The sequence below is a fragment of the Muntiacus reevesi genome, chromosome 4 (assembly GCF_963930625.1).
Source record: "Muntiacus reevesi chromosome 4, mMunRee1.1, whole genome shotgun sequence".
Lineage (NCBI taxonomy): Eukaryota > Metazoa > Chordata > Mammalia > Artiodactyla > Cervidae > Muntiacus > Muntiacus reevesi.
Genome location: NC_089252.1, coordinates 31,695,684 through 31,711,999, shown reverse-complemented (window position 1 = coordinate 31,711,999; position 16,316 = coordinate 31,695,684). Strand labels below are relative to the sequence as shown.

Below are 16,316 nucleotides of genomic sequence, written 5' to 3'. Positions count from 1 at the left end.
CTGGCTGAGACACTCAGTGAAATCTCACAAATGGATCTGTCTTATTTCTGTAGGGAATTTATAGTGACCTTGTTTGTTCTGTAACGCTCCTGCAGAGTTAGATGGGCCACTTTTTAATCTATTTCCAGAAGGACCCTTAGTTCCTTAGGTTTCTCTGCTTTTGGGTTTTTTTTTTATGTGAACCATTTTTTTAAAAGTCTTTATTGACTCTGTGGGCTTCCCAGGTGGCGCTAGTGATAAAGAACCCACCTGTCAATACAGGAGATATAAGAGACATGGGTTCAATCCCTGGGTCAGGAAGATCCCTTGGAGGAGTGCATGGCAACCCACTCCAGTATTCTTGCCAGGAGAATTCCATGGACAGAGGAGCCTGGCGGGCTACTGTCCACAGGGCTGCAAAGAGTTGGACATGACTGAAGTGACAACGTTCTCACATGCACTGAATCTGTGACAATATTGCTTCTGTTTTTTATGTTTTATTTTGTTGGCCATGAGGCATGTGGGATCTTAGCTCCTCAACCAGGGATTGAACCCCCACCCCCTGCATTGGAAGGTGAAGTCTTAACCATTGGACAGCCAGGGAGATCCCTTCTCTGCTTTCTTTACCTCCATCACCAGCCCCAGCCATCAGCTCTCTTTTTAAAAGCATTTCTCATTCCCCCCGCCCCCACCCCCTGCCCCATCCCGTGTGTGTGTGTGTGTGTGTGTGTGTGTGTGTGTATGTGTATTACACACACAGTCACCAAATTTCGACCACTTCACAAAAGTCACTGTATAAGGGATGAATAGCAGCCGGTCACACTTCACTGAGGGGCGGACACTGGGCAGGCGGCCAGCCCAACGTACCCACACACCGACCTCACCCTGTAAGAACTTCAAATTCATGCCTCAGCAAATCGACAGATTTCCCTATGCCACGGGCCTTCAGGGCTGCTCGAAAAGACTGCAAAGTGCGAACGGTAAACCTGCTTGTGCCAAGAGTCCACTTCACTTCTAATTCCACTGAGGAGCAGAGGCCAGGAACAGCTGACTATGCAGGTCTGGGCACTGAATGTCCCTCGCACGGGCACCTGAGGGCGAACTTGAGAGGTGCAATCGACTCCCTAAGCTCAGAGGTGGGGAAACTGTGACCCAGAGACGGTGTGTGACTTGACGGCAGGGCCTGGCAACTTCATGCCAGGGAGCCAAGGAGCCCAGGCTCTGACTCCCAAGTCAGCTTCCTCTCATAGCCAGAGAGGACCCAAAGGAGCTCCATATAGCCTTTTTGAAAATAAGAATCCACTAAAAGTCAGGACTCAAATATCTGCAAACCCATGTTTGCAGCAGCATTATTCACGATAGCTAAAATCTGGAAGCAACCCAAGTGTCCATCAAGGGATGAATGAATAAGCTAAACACGCATGCATACAATGGAATATTTTTCAGCCTTAAAGAGAAAGGAAATTTTGACATATGCTACCACATGGGTGAACCTGGAAGACATTAAACTCAGTGAAATCAACCAGACACAGATAAGGACTGTATGATTCCACTTATATAAGGTACTTAGAACAGCCCATCTCATAGAGGTAGAAAGCAGAATGAATTTTACCAGGGTCTGAGAAGGACAGGAGTGGGAAGTTAGCATTTAATGAGTACAGAGTTTCAATTTAGGTTGATGAAAAAATTCTGGAGATGGATGTCAGTAAAAGCATAAACTTTTTTTTTTTTTTTTTTTTAACCTTTAAAATGGCTAAAATCTGCTCATGAGAAAGACTCCAAGTTACTCTTGGGACTTGCCATTCAAGAGATGGGAGTAGCAGCCATTACTGCCAATTATTGTTCTTGCGTTCGAACAGCATTTTTAAAAATACAAATGTTTCCCCAAAGAAGAAAGAGTCCTGTGGTCTCAGGAATGTCTCCCTTGCGCACACAGCAGACCTGGATGACAAACACCAGGACCTGCCACAGTCTGGGCTGCCAACAACAGCAGAACTCAATACATTGTGTCAACGGCGGGGCTTAGAACTTCCTGGCTTTGTCAACGGTTGTCACAACCTCTGTGTTCTTTAAACAGATTTTGGTATTTAAAGCAGATCAGGTTTGTTTTTTAAACATTCATTTCGATCCTGAGACAAATTTCCTGTTTGTTTAAAGGAAAATAAAGAGGAGCAGTTGTTAGTGGGAACCTGCCAGAGTCAAGGATTTGGAGGAGAATCAGAAATTTAGCTTTATTGTTTATTATTGTTTTGATGTTGTTGTTGTCTGTTGAAATACATATGACTTAAGGAAAATGTGACCAAGTCAGCACATGTATGAGGCCCTTCACCATAACTGCCCCAGTTTCAGCCAGGCACCTCCCACGTAAACAGGTTATAGTTTTTCAAACACTGTTGCATCCCATCTCTTGCCTTCGCCCAGCAAGTTCTCTCCACTTGTAATAGTTTCACAGGCTCAAACAATTCCTACTCACCTTTTGAAAATACATTTCTAGAAATCTTTCCCTGACCCTGACCGCCATTCACAGATCCAAGTGGATCAGGAGCTTCTAGGGGCTTCCATAAACCCTTATCATTGCACATGCCAAATTCTACTGAAATGGCAGTCTCCCCAACCAGGATGTGAGCTATTCATCTTCTTATGTTCAGGGCACAGCAACAGAGACTTGCCTATGGTAAGTGTCTGAAACGTTTTATGCAAATACACTCAGTCATCAGAGCTGCTAACATAACCCCAAAGGTCACGATGTTGTTGATTTTCAAATCAATTTTCATATATTAGGGACCATTGGAACCCAGACCTGAGAACCATGAAGATAAACCCTTGGTCCCTCATCTGTGTTTCTTTGACTAATTATCTCCACTGAGAAGATCTGAGGCTGGTTCTCTGGTTCCAAGTTTAAAAATGTCAGAGAAGATTCTCATTGGTCCCCGAGTCACCTGACTATGGTCTAGGAAACAGAGTAAGGTAAGAACATGGAAGCTCACCCTTGAACTTCACGGTGGGAATGGAGGAAGGAACATTTCTCTGGAGGAAGGTAGGGTAAGTGCTGGGCAGAAAGAAGAACAGCTGTCTTCTACACCCTTAGCATCAACACCATCTGGGAGCCTGGAGGACTGGAGGAAAGGCCGGATCTCGGGCTCCACCCCAGACTGCCTGAGCACCATCTACAAGGGAATAGCCCTTCCTCCCCTGGTGAGATGCAGGCACGCTAAAATGTGAGGAATTCTGCTTCATACTGTTCAGCTCCAACACTGTCCAGATGGTGCTGTCCCATCTCCAGAGATGGGCGGACTCCAGCTTTCTCACACGCTGTAGACACATGTGTCAGACCGTCCTGGAGTCCATCTGTGTCACAGATTCACATGTGAATGTTACCAGCCGCGCCTGTCTTCTAGGTTCAGGAGTAAATCTAACAAAAATGCATAATCTGAGAGCAGGCTCTCTTTTTCACCTAGGACTAAAGAAACTATTCCAAATCCATTAGACAGAAACCACAGCTAAAGCTGACAACTCTGTTCATTGTTTTTAAAATATTGAATTAATTTAATATCAATCCTGTGATTTATTCCAGGATCAGTGTAATTATTAACGACAGACAAATCATGCTAAACTCCAGGCACAGCCACTAACAATCTCTGGTATCACCTCATTAAAATATACAATTCACCATTATTTTTCCAGGTATTGAAAAACAACACTGGGATTTCCCTGGTGGTTCGGTGGCTAAGACTCTGAGCTCCCAATGCAGGGGGCCTAGGTTCGATCCCTTGTCAGGGAATTAGATCCCACATACTGCAACTAAAAGCCAGGGCAGCCAAATAAATAAAAATAAACAAATATAAAGTAAGAATAAAGGAATAGCGTGTTCAGACTATCCAATTTCTCCCTTAAATTTCAACACTTTAAAGATGTCATTCCCTGTCTGTTGGTATTCATAGTTTCAGCTGAAAAGTCAATTACTTTTTAAATTTGAGGTGTCTTTTTCCTCTGATTTTATGATTTTCTCTATCTTTGATTTCCAACAGTTTAACTAGGATATGCCTAAAGATACTTACTTTTCTTTTCTCCTAAATATTTATTTATATATTTGGTTGTGTCGGGTCTTAGGAGCTACATGTGGGATCTAATTCCCTGACCAGGGATCAAACCCAGTCCCCCTGCATTGGAAATGTGGAGTTTTAGCCACTGGACCATCAGGGAAGCCCTGACATTTACTTTTCTTTCTATTTTTTGTTTGGGGTTTGGTGAGATTCTTGAAGCTGTGGGTTGATGCCTTTCAGCAGTGTTAGAAAATTCACAGCTATTATTCCTTCATACATTGCTTCTCTCTTCACCTTCTAGAACTTCAGTTACCTATATATTAGACTTTGAGAATTTCCTCCATGTCTCTTACGCTTTTTTCTGTACTTCTGAATTTTTTCTCTGTGTACTTCACTAATTCTCTAACACTAAGTCCAGTCTGTTCTTAGACCAATCCACTAAGTTATTAATTTGACATATAGTTTTTCAGTTCAGTAATAACTTTGTTTTTTTTTACAGATTCCAATTTTGCAATGAAATTCTATCATTTAACTCATATTTTCCTCAATTTTCTTTAACATATTCTTCACAGTCACTTTAAGTTATCACTAGCTCTAAAAGTCCAGATCCTTTGTGTTTACATTCTCAGTATTTTTTTTTTACTTATCAGTCAGTGTTCCTGCCTCTTCACATGTTTACAACTTTGAGTTTTTATGTATTTATTTTTTGACCATACCAAGCGGCATCCAGAACTTCTCTGACTGGGGATCAAACCTGTGCCCTTGCAGTGGAAGCATGGTGTCTTAACCACTGGATCATCACAGAAGTCCTCTACAACTATATGTCGAACACTGTGTATAAAGGATCTATAATCAAGGATTGAGTGAATCTGATGGGCTGTAGCTCTGCTGCTGCTGCTAAGTCATTTCAGTCGTGTCTGACTCTGTGCTACCCCATAGACAGCAGCCCACCAGGCTCCACCGTCCCTGGGATTCTCCAGGCAAGAACACTGGAGTGGGCTGCCATTTCCTTCTCCAATGCATGAAAGTGAAAAGTGAAAGTGAAGTCGCTCTGCTGTGTCCGACTCTCAGCGACCCCATGGACTGCTGCCTACCAGGCTCCTCCTTCCACGGGATTCTCCAGGCAAGAGTGCTGGAGTGGGTTGCATTGCCTTCTCCAGGGCTGTAGCTCTAGTAAGGCTTAATTCACCTCTTCTTTACCTAGTCCTTCAGGTGTGGCCCTCCGAGACTTTTTTTTTTTTTTAATTAAATTTTATTTTATTAGTTGGAGGCCAATTACTTCACACCTCCGAGACTTGAGCTTAAGAGCTTGATCTGTCTTCTCATTCCTGTAAGTTCTGCCTTTCAAAAATTTTGACCTTAGCTTCTTAGCTTCTCATCCCATACAGATTCAAAACCTGGCAACAGTCTTTAGGTGAAGACTCACCATATATTTGCTTCAGGGTCCTCTTTCTAGCAAGATTTTGTCTCTCTTAGAGAAGGAACTTATGGTTGCCAGGGATGAGGGGAAGGAACAGTTAGGGAGTTTGGGATGAACATCTACACACTGTTATATTTTAAATGAATAACCATCAGGGACCTCTGGATAGCACAGGGAACTCTGCCCAATGTGATGTGACAGCATGGATGGGAGGGGAGTTTGGCGAAGAATGGATACATGTAGGTGTATGGCTGAGTCCCTTTGCTGTCCACCTGAAACTATCACAACATTATTAACTGGCTATACACCAAAATAAAATAAAGAGCTAACAAAGTTCAAATGCTGCTGCAAAAAAACAAAAACAGAATTTGTTTCCTTGTACCCCCAATATTATGAGCTTTTGCTTTGCCTTCCTGGGCGAGCCTGCATCCCCCAGAACTGCTTCAGAGCTCAGCAAATGTCTCATGGGAATACTGGACTTGCCTTTGGGGATTCTCTTCTTTCCAACCCATCAAGCCAGTTCCACACGACTGCCAAAAGATCTGCTAGTTTCTCCTTCCCACAGAATATTTCCTCTTCTTGGACTAAGTCAGATCCTTAGGCCATACCCAGAATCAACAATTATCCTTCATCCTCCAACCCCACTCTGGGAAAAACAATAACCTGTGTTACTTAGTATACCAGGCAGGGTTCTTCCTTCTCTGGAAATATATCTAATTTGGTTCTCATTGTCTTCATAGATCTCGGGTTACTTTAAAAATATGATATTTTGCAATTGATTTGTTTTTCTCCCAGTTGTTTTAGTTGAATGTTGGCCTGTCACAATGCACAACATTCTACTCGGAAGCAGAGGACTTCCCCTTGTTACACAGACGAGAAAGCTAAGACGCAGAGAGATGGTAAGGCATTGCTTTTCAAACCAGGTTTGGTTGACCACAATTTCCCTAGAGCCACCTAGGATGTCATGGTGGGGCGGGGGGGGGGGGGGGGGGTTGTTCTTAAGAAATAATTTTGTTTATTAATTTATTTATGGCTATGGTGGGTCCTCATTGCTGCTTGGGCTTTTCTCTAGCTGTGGTGGGCAGGGGCTACTCTTTAGCTGAAGTATGTGGACTTCTCACTGTAGTGGCTTCTCTTGTTGCGGAGCACAGGCTCCAGGGCATGTGGGCTTCAACAGTCACGACAAGAAGTTGCAGTAGTTGTAGTGGCTTCAGTAGTTGCAGCTTCCTGGGCTCTAAAGCACAGTTTCAGTAGTTGAGGTGCACGGACTTGGGTGCTCCTCGGCATATGGGGTCTTCCCTGATCAGGCATCAAACCCGTCTCCTGCACTGGCACACGGATTCTTTAGCAAGGTGGGGTTTTATTTGATTTGTTCTGAACACCTTCCTGATCAGTAACAATCATATTAACTCATCATTACAATTTTAATTGGCTTTGTCTTTTTATTATAGTTTAGGATCTTGTATGTAACGGCCAGCAGCAACAGGACTTTCTCAAAGGCCCAGTCTCCTTCTCTTCAGACACAGAGTCAGATATGATGCAATTGATGATGATTAATCAGGCAAACTGGAGGTGAGAGGAACACACAGTTTTCTTTCCTCATGATTCTCTCTGCCTAGGGGGAGGAAAATCTTCTGCCTTTCATCCTTTCAATCTCTTCCAAGATCACTCTAGTGGGAAAAATTATTCATCTGATTGTACACTTGATGAGGCTCATTACGCTAGTTAGTGGGACTCCAGTGCTTTAAAGGCAAGAATCCAAACTCCACATGGTTTATTTCTTCCTTGGAATCCATGCAATAAAATTCTCTTTACCCTCTGTCTCCACCTGTTGGGATGGGAGTGGAGGGTAGAGAGGAAGGCATGCCTCCTACAAGGAACAGAAGCATTATGTCTCTAAACCAAGGCTAAGTTTTTCAATTCCAATTTGTTTCCCACTTGCCTTGTCCATATGTTCTCTTTCTTTTTTATTAATACAATTTATTTATTTATTTTTGGCTGTGTAGGGTCTTCGTTGCTGTGCATGGGCTTTCTATAGTTTCAGAGAACAGACGCTACGTTCTAGTGGTGGTACGCAGGCTTCCCACTGCAGTGGCTTCTCTTGTTGCAGACCATAGGCTTTAGGTGCACAGGCTTCAGTAGTTACAGCACATGGGCTCTGTCATTTCAGCTCCCAGGCTCTAGAGCACAGGCTCAGTAGTTGTGGCACATGGGCTTAGATGCTCCAAGGCATGTGGGATCTTCCTAGATCAGGGATCGAACCCGTGTCTCCTGCATTGGCAGGCGGATTCTTTCCCACTGAGCGACCAGGAAAGTCTCATATGTTCTCTTAGTCTACATCCCAAGAAGGGAGGATAAATGGATAGAAGAATTCAAATAGCAAAACTCTGACATCTTTAACACATGCTGTGTGCTGAAAAGACTTGTGACTTTTTATACCATTTGGCACTGGTCCTTTGGTTTCTCTTTTAGAAATCTGTGGACCTTTGGACCTTTTATCTGGGACCCACAATCTTCCTGTATCAGCAGTGCCAGAAAGTATCGGCTCTCCCTGAGAGCTGGGTGTCAGACTTTTCTCTTGAGTACTCAAACGTTTCTCAAGAGGCAGTATTAATATCATGTCCGCTGAAGCGGTGTTCCTTGGCACCTGTGGGGTGGTGCCTTTCATCTATCTCTGTGGGCATTCCACTTCTGCTCATCCTAAAATATCTGATTTTGTTGGTTGTTTTGTTTTCTATAACATACTATAATTCTTTAAATAAAAGGGCTATTGGGACTTCCCTGGGGATCCAGTGGTTAAGATTTCGCCTTCCAGTGCAGGGGGTGCAAGTTCAGTCCCTGGTCAGGAAGCTAAGATCCCACATCACTCAGGGCCAAAAATCAAAAACATTAAACAGAAGCAGTACTGTAACAAATTCAATAAACACTAAAAATGGCCCACATCAAAAAAAAAAAAAATCTAAAAAATAAACAAATAAAGGGGCTACAATTTGCCAAGTATTACTTCTTTTTTTTTCCCCCAAGTATTGTTTCTTTGCAAGAAGTATAAAGGGCAAAATGATATAATCAGAACATCCAATTGTTGAAGACAAAAGAAGAATTTGAGACTACTCTAATTTTCCTTCAAATTCAATTCAGTGACAGCCTGGAATAGACTCAATAGATTCTTCATTCTAGTACTTTTTTTCAACTTTTTCAGTCTCATTCTATTCAGGGTGTTAGTCGCTCTGTCATCTAGGACTCTTTGCAAGCCCACGGACTGTAGCCCACCAGGCTCCTCTGTTAATGGAACTCTCCAGGCAAGAATACCAGAGTGGGTTGCCATTCCCTTCTCCAGGGGATCTTCCTGACCCAAGGATTGAAGCCAGGTCTCCTGCATTGCAGGCAGAGTCTCTACCATCTGAGCCACCAGGGAAGCCCATTCTAGTCAGTAAATGCACTCATCTACTGACAGACTGACTTTTGTAAAGATGGATTTCTGCCAAAGTTATTTTTCAAACTTTTGTCCTATTGATTAAAATGTTGTTCAGTCTCCCAGCTAAGCAGTTACTCTGTGCTTCTGGAAAGAAGAGGACCCAAGTGTTTTTATTTTCTAAGTTATTTTGATTCACTCACAGAATGGATCTAATCACTGCCATCAAATTTTAGCAATGAAATGAATTTAAGCTCAAATGAGCTTTAAATAAAAGCACCATAATTATACTTACTCCAAGGCCATGAGGATTTTTTTTCAATCTCCATTTGATTTAACAATAACTTTACATTATTATTATACTTAATACTTGGGCTTCCCTTGTGACTCAGTTGGTAAAGAATCTGCCTGCAATGCGGGAGACCTGGGTTCAATCCCTGGGTTGAGAAGATCCCCTGGAAAAGGGAAAGGCTACCCACTCCGGTATTCTGGCCTGGAGAATTCCACGGACTGCATAGTCTATGGGGTCGCAGAGAGTCAGACATGACTGAGTGACTTTCACTTTCATATTGTTATACTTGGAAATAATGGAAGTGAAAGAATAGATTTACCAAAAGATACACAGCAAGACCCGCTTGCAGGGAATTCCCTGGCAGTCCAGTGGTTAAGACTCCATGGTTCCACTGCAAGGGGCATGGGTTCAATCCCCGGTTGGGGAACTAAGCTCTCACATGCCAGGTAGTGTAGCCAAAAAAAGAGAGAGAGAGAGAAAGGAAAAAAAGAGAAAAAATCTGCTTGCAATGTTTCAAGATAGGAAATGTGGTACTCATTTGGTAAAAAAAAACCTTTTTGCTACTTTTAACCTGCCTCTTTACTTAGTCCCAACAATTCCTGAAGGAGGATCAGTTGGGAGAAGGGAGTCCATGATGTCAAGGGCTGTACATCAGATCCAGGTCTGATCACACCCAATTTCACATGAACAGAGTGAGAACGCCTTAGAAACAGACAAAGCTTGCACAAGACTCACTCCACCAGCTCAGTTCCACCTGAGGGATTTCTGTAAACCATGAAGACTTTCTAGCTCTTGCCTCCCAACTCGGCACTCACTGCAAAATGTCAGTAGGTCACCCGTGCACTTTTCGCCTATGAATTAAACTGTGTGCCTGTCCTCCACCCTAAATTCATGTTGAAACCCTATCTTCCAACGTTATGGTATTTGGAGATGGGGCCCTTGGAAGGTAATTAGGGTTAGACGAGCTCATGAGGGTGGGGTCCTCGTGATGGGCTTAGTGAACTCATAAGTAAAGATCAGAGAGCTCGTGCCCTCTCTCTGCCATGTGAAGATGTAGACAGAAGACCACCACCTGCAACCCGAAGAGAGAGCTCCCACCAGAGGCTGACCCTGCTGGCACCTTGATCTTGGACTTCTCAGCCTCTCAAACTGTGAGAAATAAACATCTGCTGTTCAAGCCTCCCAGTCTATGACATTTTGTTATGGCAGCCAGAGCTAAGACATTATTCCTTGCTCTTTTGGAGAGTTTAAAAAAGGAAAGCTAAAAAAACAATGAACTGCTTCAGAAGAAGCTTTCACTGAACTAGAAAGGAAAGAGGGAAAAGGGCTTTGAATTATTGCTGGAATAAAGCTAAGGTCAAATTCCCTTGGCTAGGAACTAAAGAGATAAAAAGGAAAGGTAAGAAACTGCCCCTAGCACCCTTATTCTAGGTTAGCCATTTCCGGAGGTTACTAAGAAAATGCTTTCTATATCCTATGACAAGTGCTAAGACGTGGGTATGGGATTCCCAGGTGGTGCAGTGGTAAAGAATCTGCCTGCTCATGCAGGAGGCAGGGGTTTGATCCCTGGGTCGGGAATATCCCCTGGAGGAGGAAATGGCAACCCACTCCAGTGTTCTTGCCTCAGAAATCCCACAGACAGAGGAGTCTGGAGGACTACAGTCGCAAAGAGTTGGATACAACTGAGTGACTGAGCACACACTCACGCCAAGACATGGGTGTACCCAGATATGGGAACAAGTCACACATTTGAGATTATTCCGGAGCTGATGCTGAAAGACAGTTAAGAATTACCAGGTGAGGAAAGGTGGAAAGGGCTTTCTACATAGAAGGAACAGTACGAACAAGCTCACAAACTCTAAGCCACTGGGTATTAGTATTAACAGAAATGGAAAGTGTGAGGTGGGTGGAGGCCACCATTAAAGCCAAAGAAAACCTGAAGAGAGGAAAAAACCAATGGCTGGAAAACTCTTTTTCCATGCAAGGTATTGAAAACAAAAATCCCATGGGAATCCTATTCACTTAAAGTCCATGGGCAGGAACCTCCCTAGCGGTTCAGTGGTTAGGACTCCACACTTCCAATGTAAGGGTGAGGGTTTGACCCCTAGTCAGGGAACTAGGATCCCACAAGCTGCACAGTGTGACCAAAAACACACAAAAAATCCCCAAAACCATGGGCAGCCAGGGCCAGGACAATGGGGCGTGTAGTTTCATCAGATGTCTGAACTTGGACCTCAGAAGAGCTCACCTTCATCTGTTCTTGTGCCACATCTATGAGCCAGCCTCGGGACTCCGAGAGTCTCCAGTGTCCCCTTGTTGAACCACAAACTCACTGACTAACCTCAGGCCGGCCATTCCCCTCTCTGGATTTCAGTTTCCCCATCCCGAAGACAAAGGAATCACCTATAAAGCATTTCTCAGGGATTGCATTTTACTCTTTCACTTACAACTTTTTTTGAAAGGGACAGGGGGAATTTGATTTACTCCTTGACTTGTTCCAGTGAGAATTTTCAAGAAGCTTTAAAAGACAGTGTTACAGACTCTACATGTCTGTAGGAAGTAGATAAGAGAGATAAAGGAGCAGGAAAACAAAGATAGGGAAGCAGAGATGAGGCTATTACGCCAAATCCATGCCAGATACATCTACCTTTGTGGTGGGGAGGAGGCACACAGCCGAGGGGGCGGCGGCTCAGGAGTTTCACTGCAGCCAAAACCAAGAAGGTCCATGATCAGACACACAGCATGTGTCCCCAAGAGGCAGGCAGAACGACTTCGTGGGAGAAACCACTCAATGTTAGTCAGCTTTTTTTTTTTTTTGTAATTGGAGTATAGTTACTTTACAATGCTGTGTTAGTTTCTGCAGTACAATGAAGTGAATCAGCTACATGCATACATACATCCCCTCCCTTCTGGACCTCACTCCCCACCCTCCACCCCACATATCTAAGTCACTGCAGAGCACCGAGCTGAGCTCTCTGCCCTCAGGTTCGCATGAGACATCTATTTCACACATGGCAGTGCACACAAGTCAATCCCAAACCCCAGGCCATCTCCCTGCCCCGTGCCCACATATCCATTTCATACATCAGCATCTCTATTCCTGCCCGGCAGATAGGTTCATCTGTACCATTTTTCTAGACTTCACACATATGCGTTAATAGACGATTTGTTTTTCTCTTTCTGACCTACCTTACTGTGTATGACACTCTGTGGGTCCATCTAGTTAGTTAGTCAGTTCAGTTGCTCACTCGTGTTCGTCTCTTTGCGACCCCATGAATTGCAGCACGCCAGGCCTCCCTGTCCATCACCAACTCCGGAGTCCACTCAAACTCATGTCCCTCGAGTCGGTGATACCATCTAGCCATCTCATCCTCTGTCGCCCCCTCCTCCTCCTGACCCCAGTCCCTCCCAGCCTCAGGGTCTTTTCCAATGAGTCAACTCTTCGCATGAGGTGGCCTAAGTACTGGAGTTTCAGCTTCAGCATCAGTCCTTCCAATGAATACCCAAGATTGATCTCCTTTAGGATGAAGTGGTTGGATCTCCTTACAGTCCAAGGAACTCTCAAGAGTCTTCTCCAACACCACAGTTCAAAAGCATCAGTTCTTCGGCGTTCAGTTTTCTTCACAGTCCAACTCTCACATCTATACATGACCACTGGAAAAACCATAGCCTTGACTAGATGGACCTTTGTTGGCAAAGTAATGTCTCTGCTTTTTAATATGCTGTCTAGGTTGGTCATAACTTTCCTTCCAAGGAGTAAGTGTCTTTTAATTTCATGGCTGCAGTCACCATCTGCAGTGATTTTGGAGCCCCCAAAAAATAAAGTCTGACACTGTTTCCACTGTTTCCCCATCTATTTCCCATGAAGTAATGGGACCAGATGCCATGATCTTAGTTTTCTGAATGTTGAGCTTTAAGTCATCTACATCTCTACAAATGATCCAGTTTCGCTCTTTTTTAAGGCTGAGTAATATCCCTAACCAGTCAATCATAAAGGAAATCAACCCAGAATATTCACTGGAAAGACAGATGCTGAAGCTAAGACTCCAATACTTTGGCCACCTGATGTGAAGAGCTGACTCACTGGAAGACCCTGATGCTGGGAGGGATCGGGGGCAGGAGGAGAAGGGGATGACAGAGGATGAGATGACTGGATGGCATCACTGACTCAATGGGCATGAGTTTGAGCAAACTCCGGGAGTTGGTGATGGACAGGGAGGCCTGGCATGCTGCAGTTCATGGGGTCACGAAGAGTTGGACATGACTTGGCGACTGAACAACAACAACAAAATATCCCTAATGTTAGCCTGTCTCCGATGTTTAAACTGTAAACACAGTTACATACATTCATATATATATATACATATGTGTGTGTGTGTATATATATATATATAAACACTTTTTTTTTCCCCAAAAAATCAGAGATCAGTTAACTTAGAAAACCTGGGCAGCTGGCTAGAGTGAGGCAGTCCCCATGCAATTTACAAGGAGTATCCCCTGAATAATTTAGAAAGCTAAGAACAGAGCAATATGCACTGTGGTCCTGCCGGGGTGCCATCAAAGAAACCAGGAAGCCTTGAGTGCAGGGAGCGATCGTGGACCCACCCTCCTCCGGGTGCAGCCAGGAGCCTATCGAATGCCCCCTCTGTCAAGGAGAGAGGGTTCAGCGGAGGCTACTACTTACTGAAGAAACATTGAAGCCTGTGGAACAGAGGCAGAACAATAAGTACTTCTGCAATGCTACCAGGAAGCCTGGGCTCACTTTCTTTGCCTTGGCACTGAGTTGAATATTGATTAGAAATCCTCTCCAACCGTGACATTCAAGAGAACTGATGGCCAGGGCCCAGATCAGCAAGGCTCCAGCCTGTGGGCTCTTCTCTTTCTCTAGTAAGTGAAACCCCAGGCCACCTGCAGTGCAAAGAGAGGGTCAAGGTCAGAGCCGGGAGGGTCTGCCGGCCCCAACACCTGGGCTTCCCAGGGACCAGCTGGAGAGGTGGCTCAGCTGTGTTTCCTGAGGACCACACCCTTGCAGCATCCGAATTAGACTTGTAAAAATCGAATTATAACACAAATACAGTAAAATGCACGACAAGCTCAAATTTTAAGTGTGGGGTTTGTTGAATGTTTACATCTTTAAATAGCCATGTAACCCCCGCTAGAAAGAAAACAAACCCTTTCAGCATCTCACAAGCTTCTTTCCCAATCAATACATCCAAATCACTTTTGTGGCTATAGGCTCTTTTATCGCAGTATACTGGTCCATTATATGGCCAGGCCAAAATTTATTTCTCCTTGACCGACATATGGACTACTTCCTCCAGGTTGAGGCTGTTATGAGTAAAACTACTGCAGATATTCCTATTATGGATTTTTTAAAAAAATAAGTCTTACTGACATAAAATGTACATATTATAAAATTCACCCTGTTAAAAGCGTACCATTCAATAGTTGTTTAGTATGGGAAATTCCATGGAGGTCCAATGGTTAGGACTCGGTACTTTCACTGCCATGGCATGCTTTCAGTCCTTGACTGGGGAACTAAGATTCCACAAGCTGCATGGTGTGGCAAAAAGAAAAAAAAAAGTTTTTTACTCTATTCACAGAGTCGTGGGACCATCACCTCTGATTCCCTACCACCGAACATGCCTTGCTGCGGGTACATGTCTTCATTTCTTGTGGGTATAAACCAAGAGCGAGGCTGCCTAGTCATAACAAATCTTGTTTAGCTTCAGTGTTTTCTAAACCAGGCATTATTTCAAATCCTCACCCACACTTGGTATTGTCAGTCTCTTTAATTTTAGTCATTCTGGTGGGTGTGTGGTTCTATGTCAGATTTAAAACCACTTCTGTCTCAAACCCCCATTCTCTGACAACCAGACTAGCACAGCCTGAAAGCTGCATTTCTCTACTGAAGGCTCATCCATCAACCTTAGGACTGCTGCTTCCTCTTTCCTTTCTTTTATAGAATAGACATCTGTGACTTCCAAAGTGTTAGATCAGATGATAAATCAGGTTCCCTGAGTTACTTGAAAAAAGAACTTTAAAACCTAGGATGCCACTTGGTCATTTTAAATCCCTCTTGACACCAGATCGTCAAACTGGAACAAAGCAGAAGCGAAGGTTTTCTAACAGTACAAGTCAGCAGCTCTCAAATTGTAGCCAAATCCAAAATACAAAGAGTACTTCAAACATTTCTCCATCTGCAAGGGAAAAGCTTATTCTTTTCAATTAATATGAGCAAACTTTAACCGCTCAATATACATGATTTCCAACAAAGGTCCGTGAAGTCAGACCTATGGTTTTTCCAATAGTCATATACTGATATGAGAGTTGGACTAAAAAGAAGGCTGAGCGCCAAAGAATTGATGCTTTCAAATCATGGTGCTAGAGAAGACTCTTGAGAGTCCCTTGGACAGCAAGGAGATTAAACCAGTCAACCATAAAGGAAATCAACCCTGAACATTCATTGGAAGGACTGACGCTGAAGCTGAAGTTGTAATACTTTGGCCACCTAACGCGAAGAGCCGACTCATTGGAAAAGACCCTGATGCTGGGGAAGATTAAGGGCGGGAGGAGACGGGGACGATAGAGGGTGAGATGGTGGGATGGCATCACTGACTCTGTGGACATGAGTTTGTGCAAACTTTGGGAGAGAATGAAGGACAAGGAAGCTGGGCGTGCTGCAGTCCATGGGGTCGCAAAGAATCAGACAGGACTAAGCAACTGAGCAACAACAACAGTACATTATTTCAAATAATCCCTGTAATATTTCTGTGAAAGTTATGCAATTATTCCCATTTTACAGATGAGAAAACTGATACATCCAGAGGCTAAGGAATCTTTTCAAAGTTACACTGTTGGAGAGTAGGATTTTTATCCAATCCTCTCTGTCTCCAAAATGCAGGGCTCTTTGTCACTTCCCTCTGCTGTCTCATCTTCTCAGCCTGGACTGAGACAGGTCACTCTACGAATCTCTGTTGAATATATCAACTTCCCACAGAGCAATTTGAAAAATTTTTTTTTCAGGGAAAAGAAAACCCTCATAGGAGGTGTGAGTATTGAAATGGAGTCATGATTACATAATTCTTAGAGTGAACAGTCAACTGTCTGAGCATAACTTGAAAATAAGAATAAGCATGACTGGCTTCACAAAAGATGCATCAGGACTTG

The 16,316-nt window shown here is 43.7% G+C and overlaps 1 protein-coding gene across 3 annotated transcripts in view; it reads right to left on the bottom strand.

The window, feature by feature from the left end:
- TMEM241 (transmembrane protein 241) overlaps nt 1-16,316 on the bottom strand; it is a 120,367-nt gene that overhangs the window by 16,835 nt on the left and 87,216 nt on the right. The gene's annotated exons all lie outside the window — the stretch shown is intronic.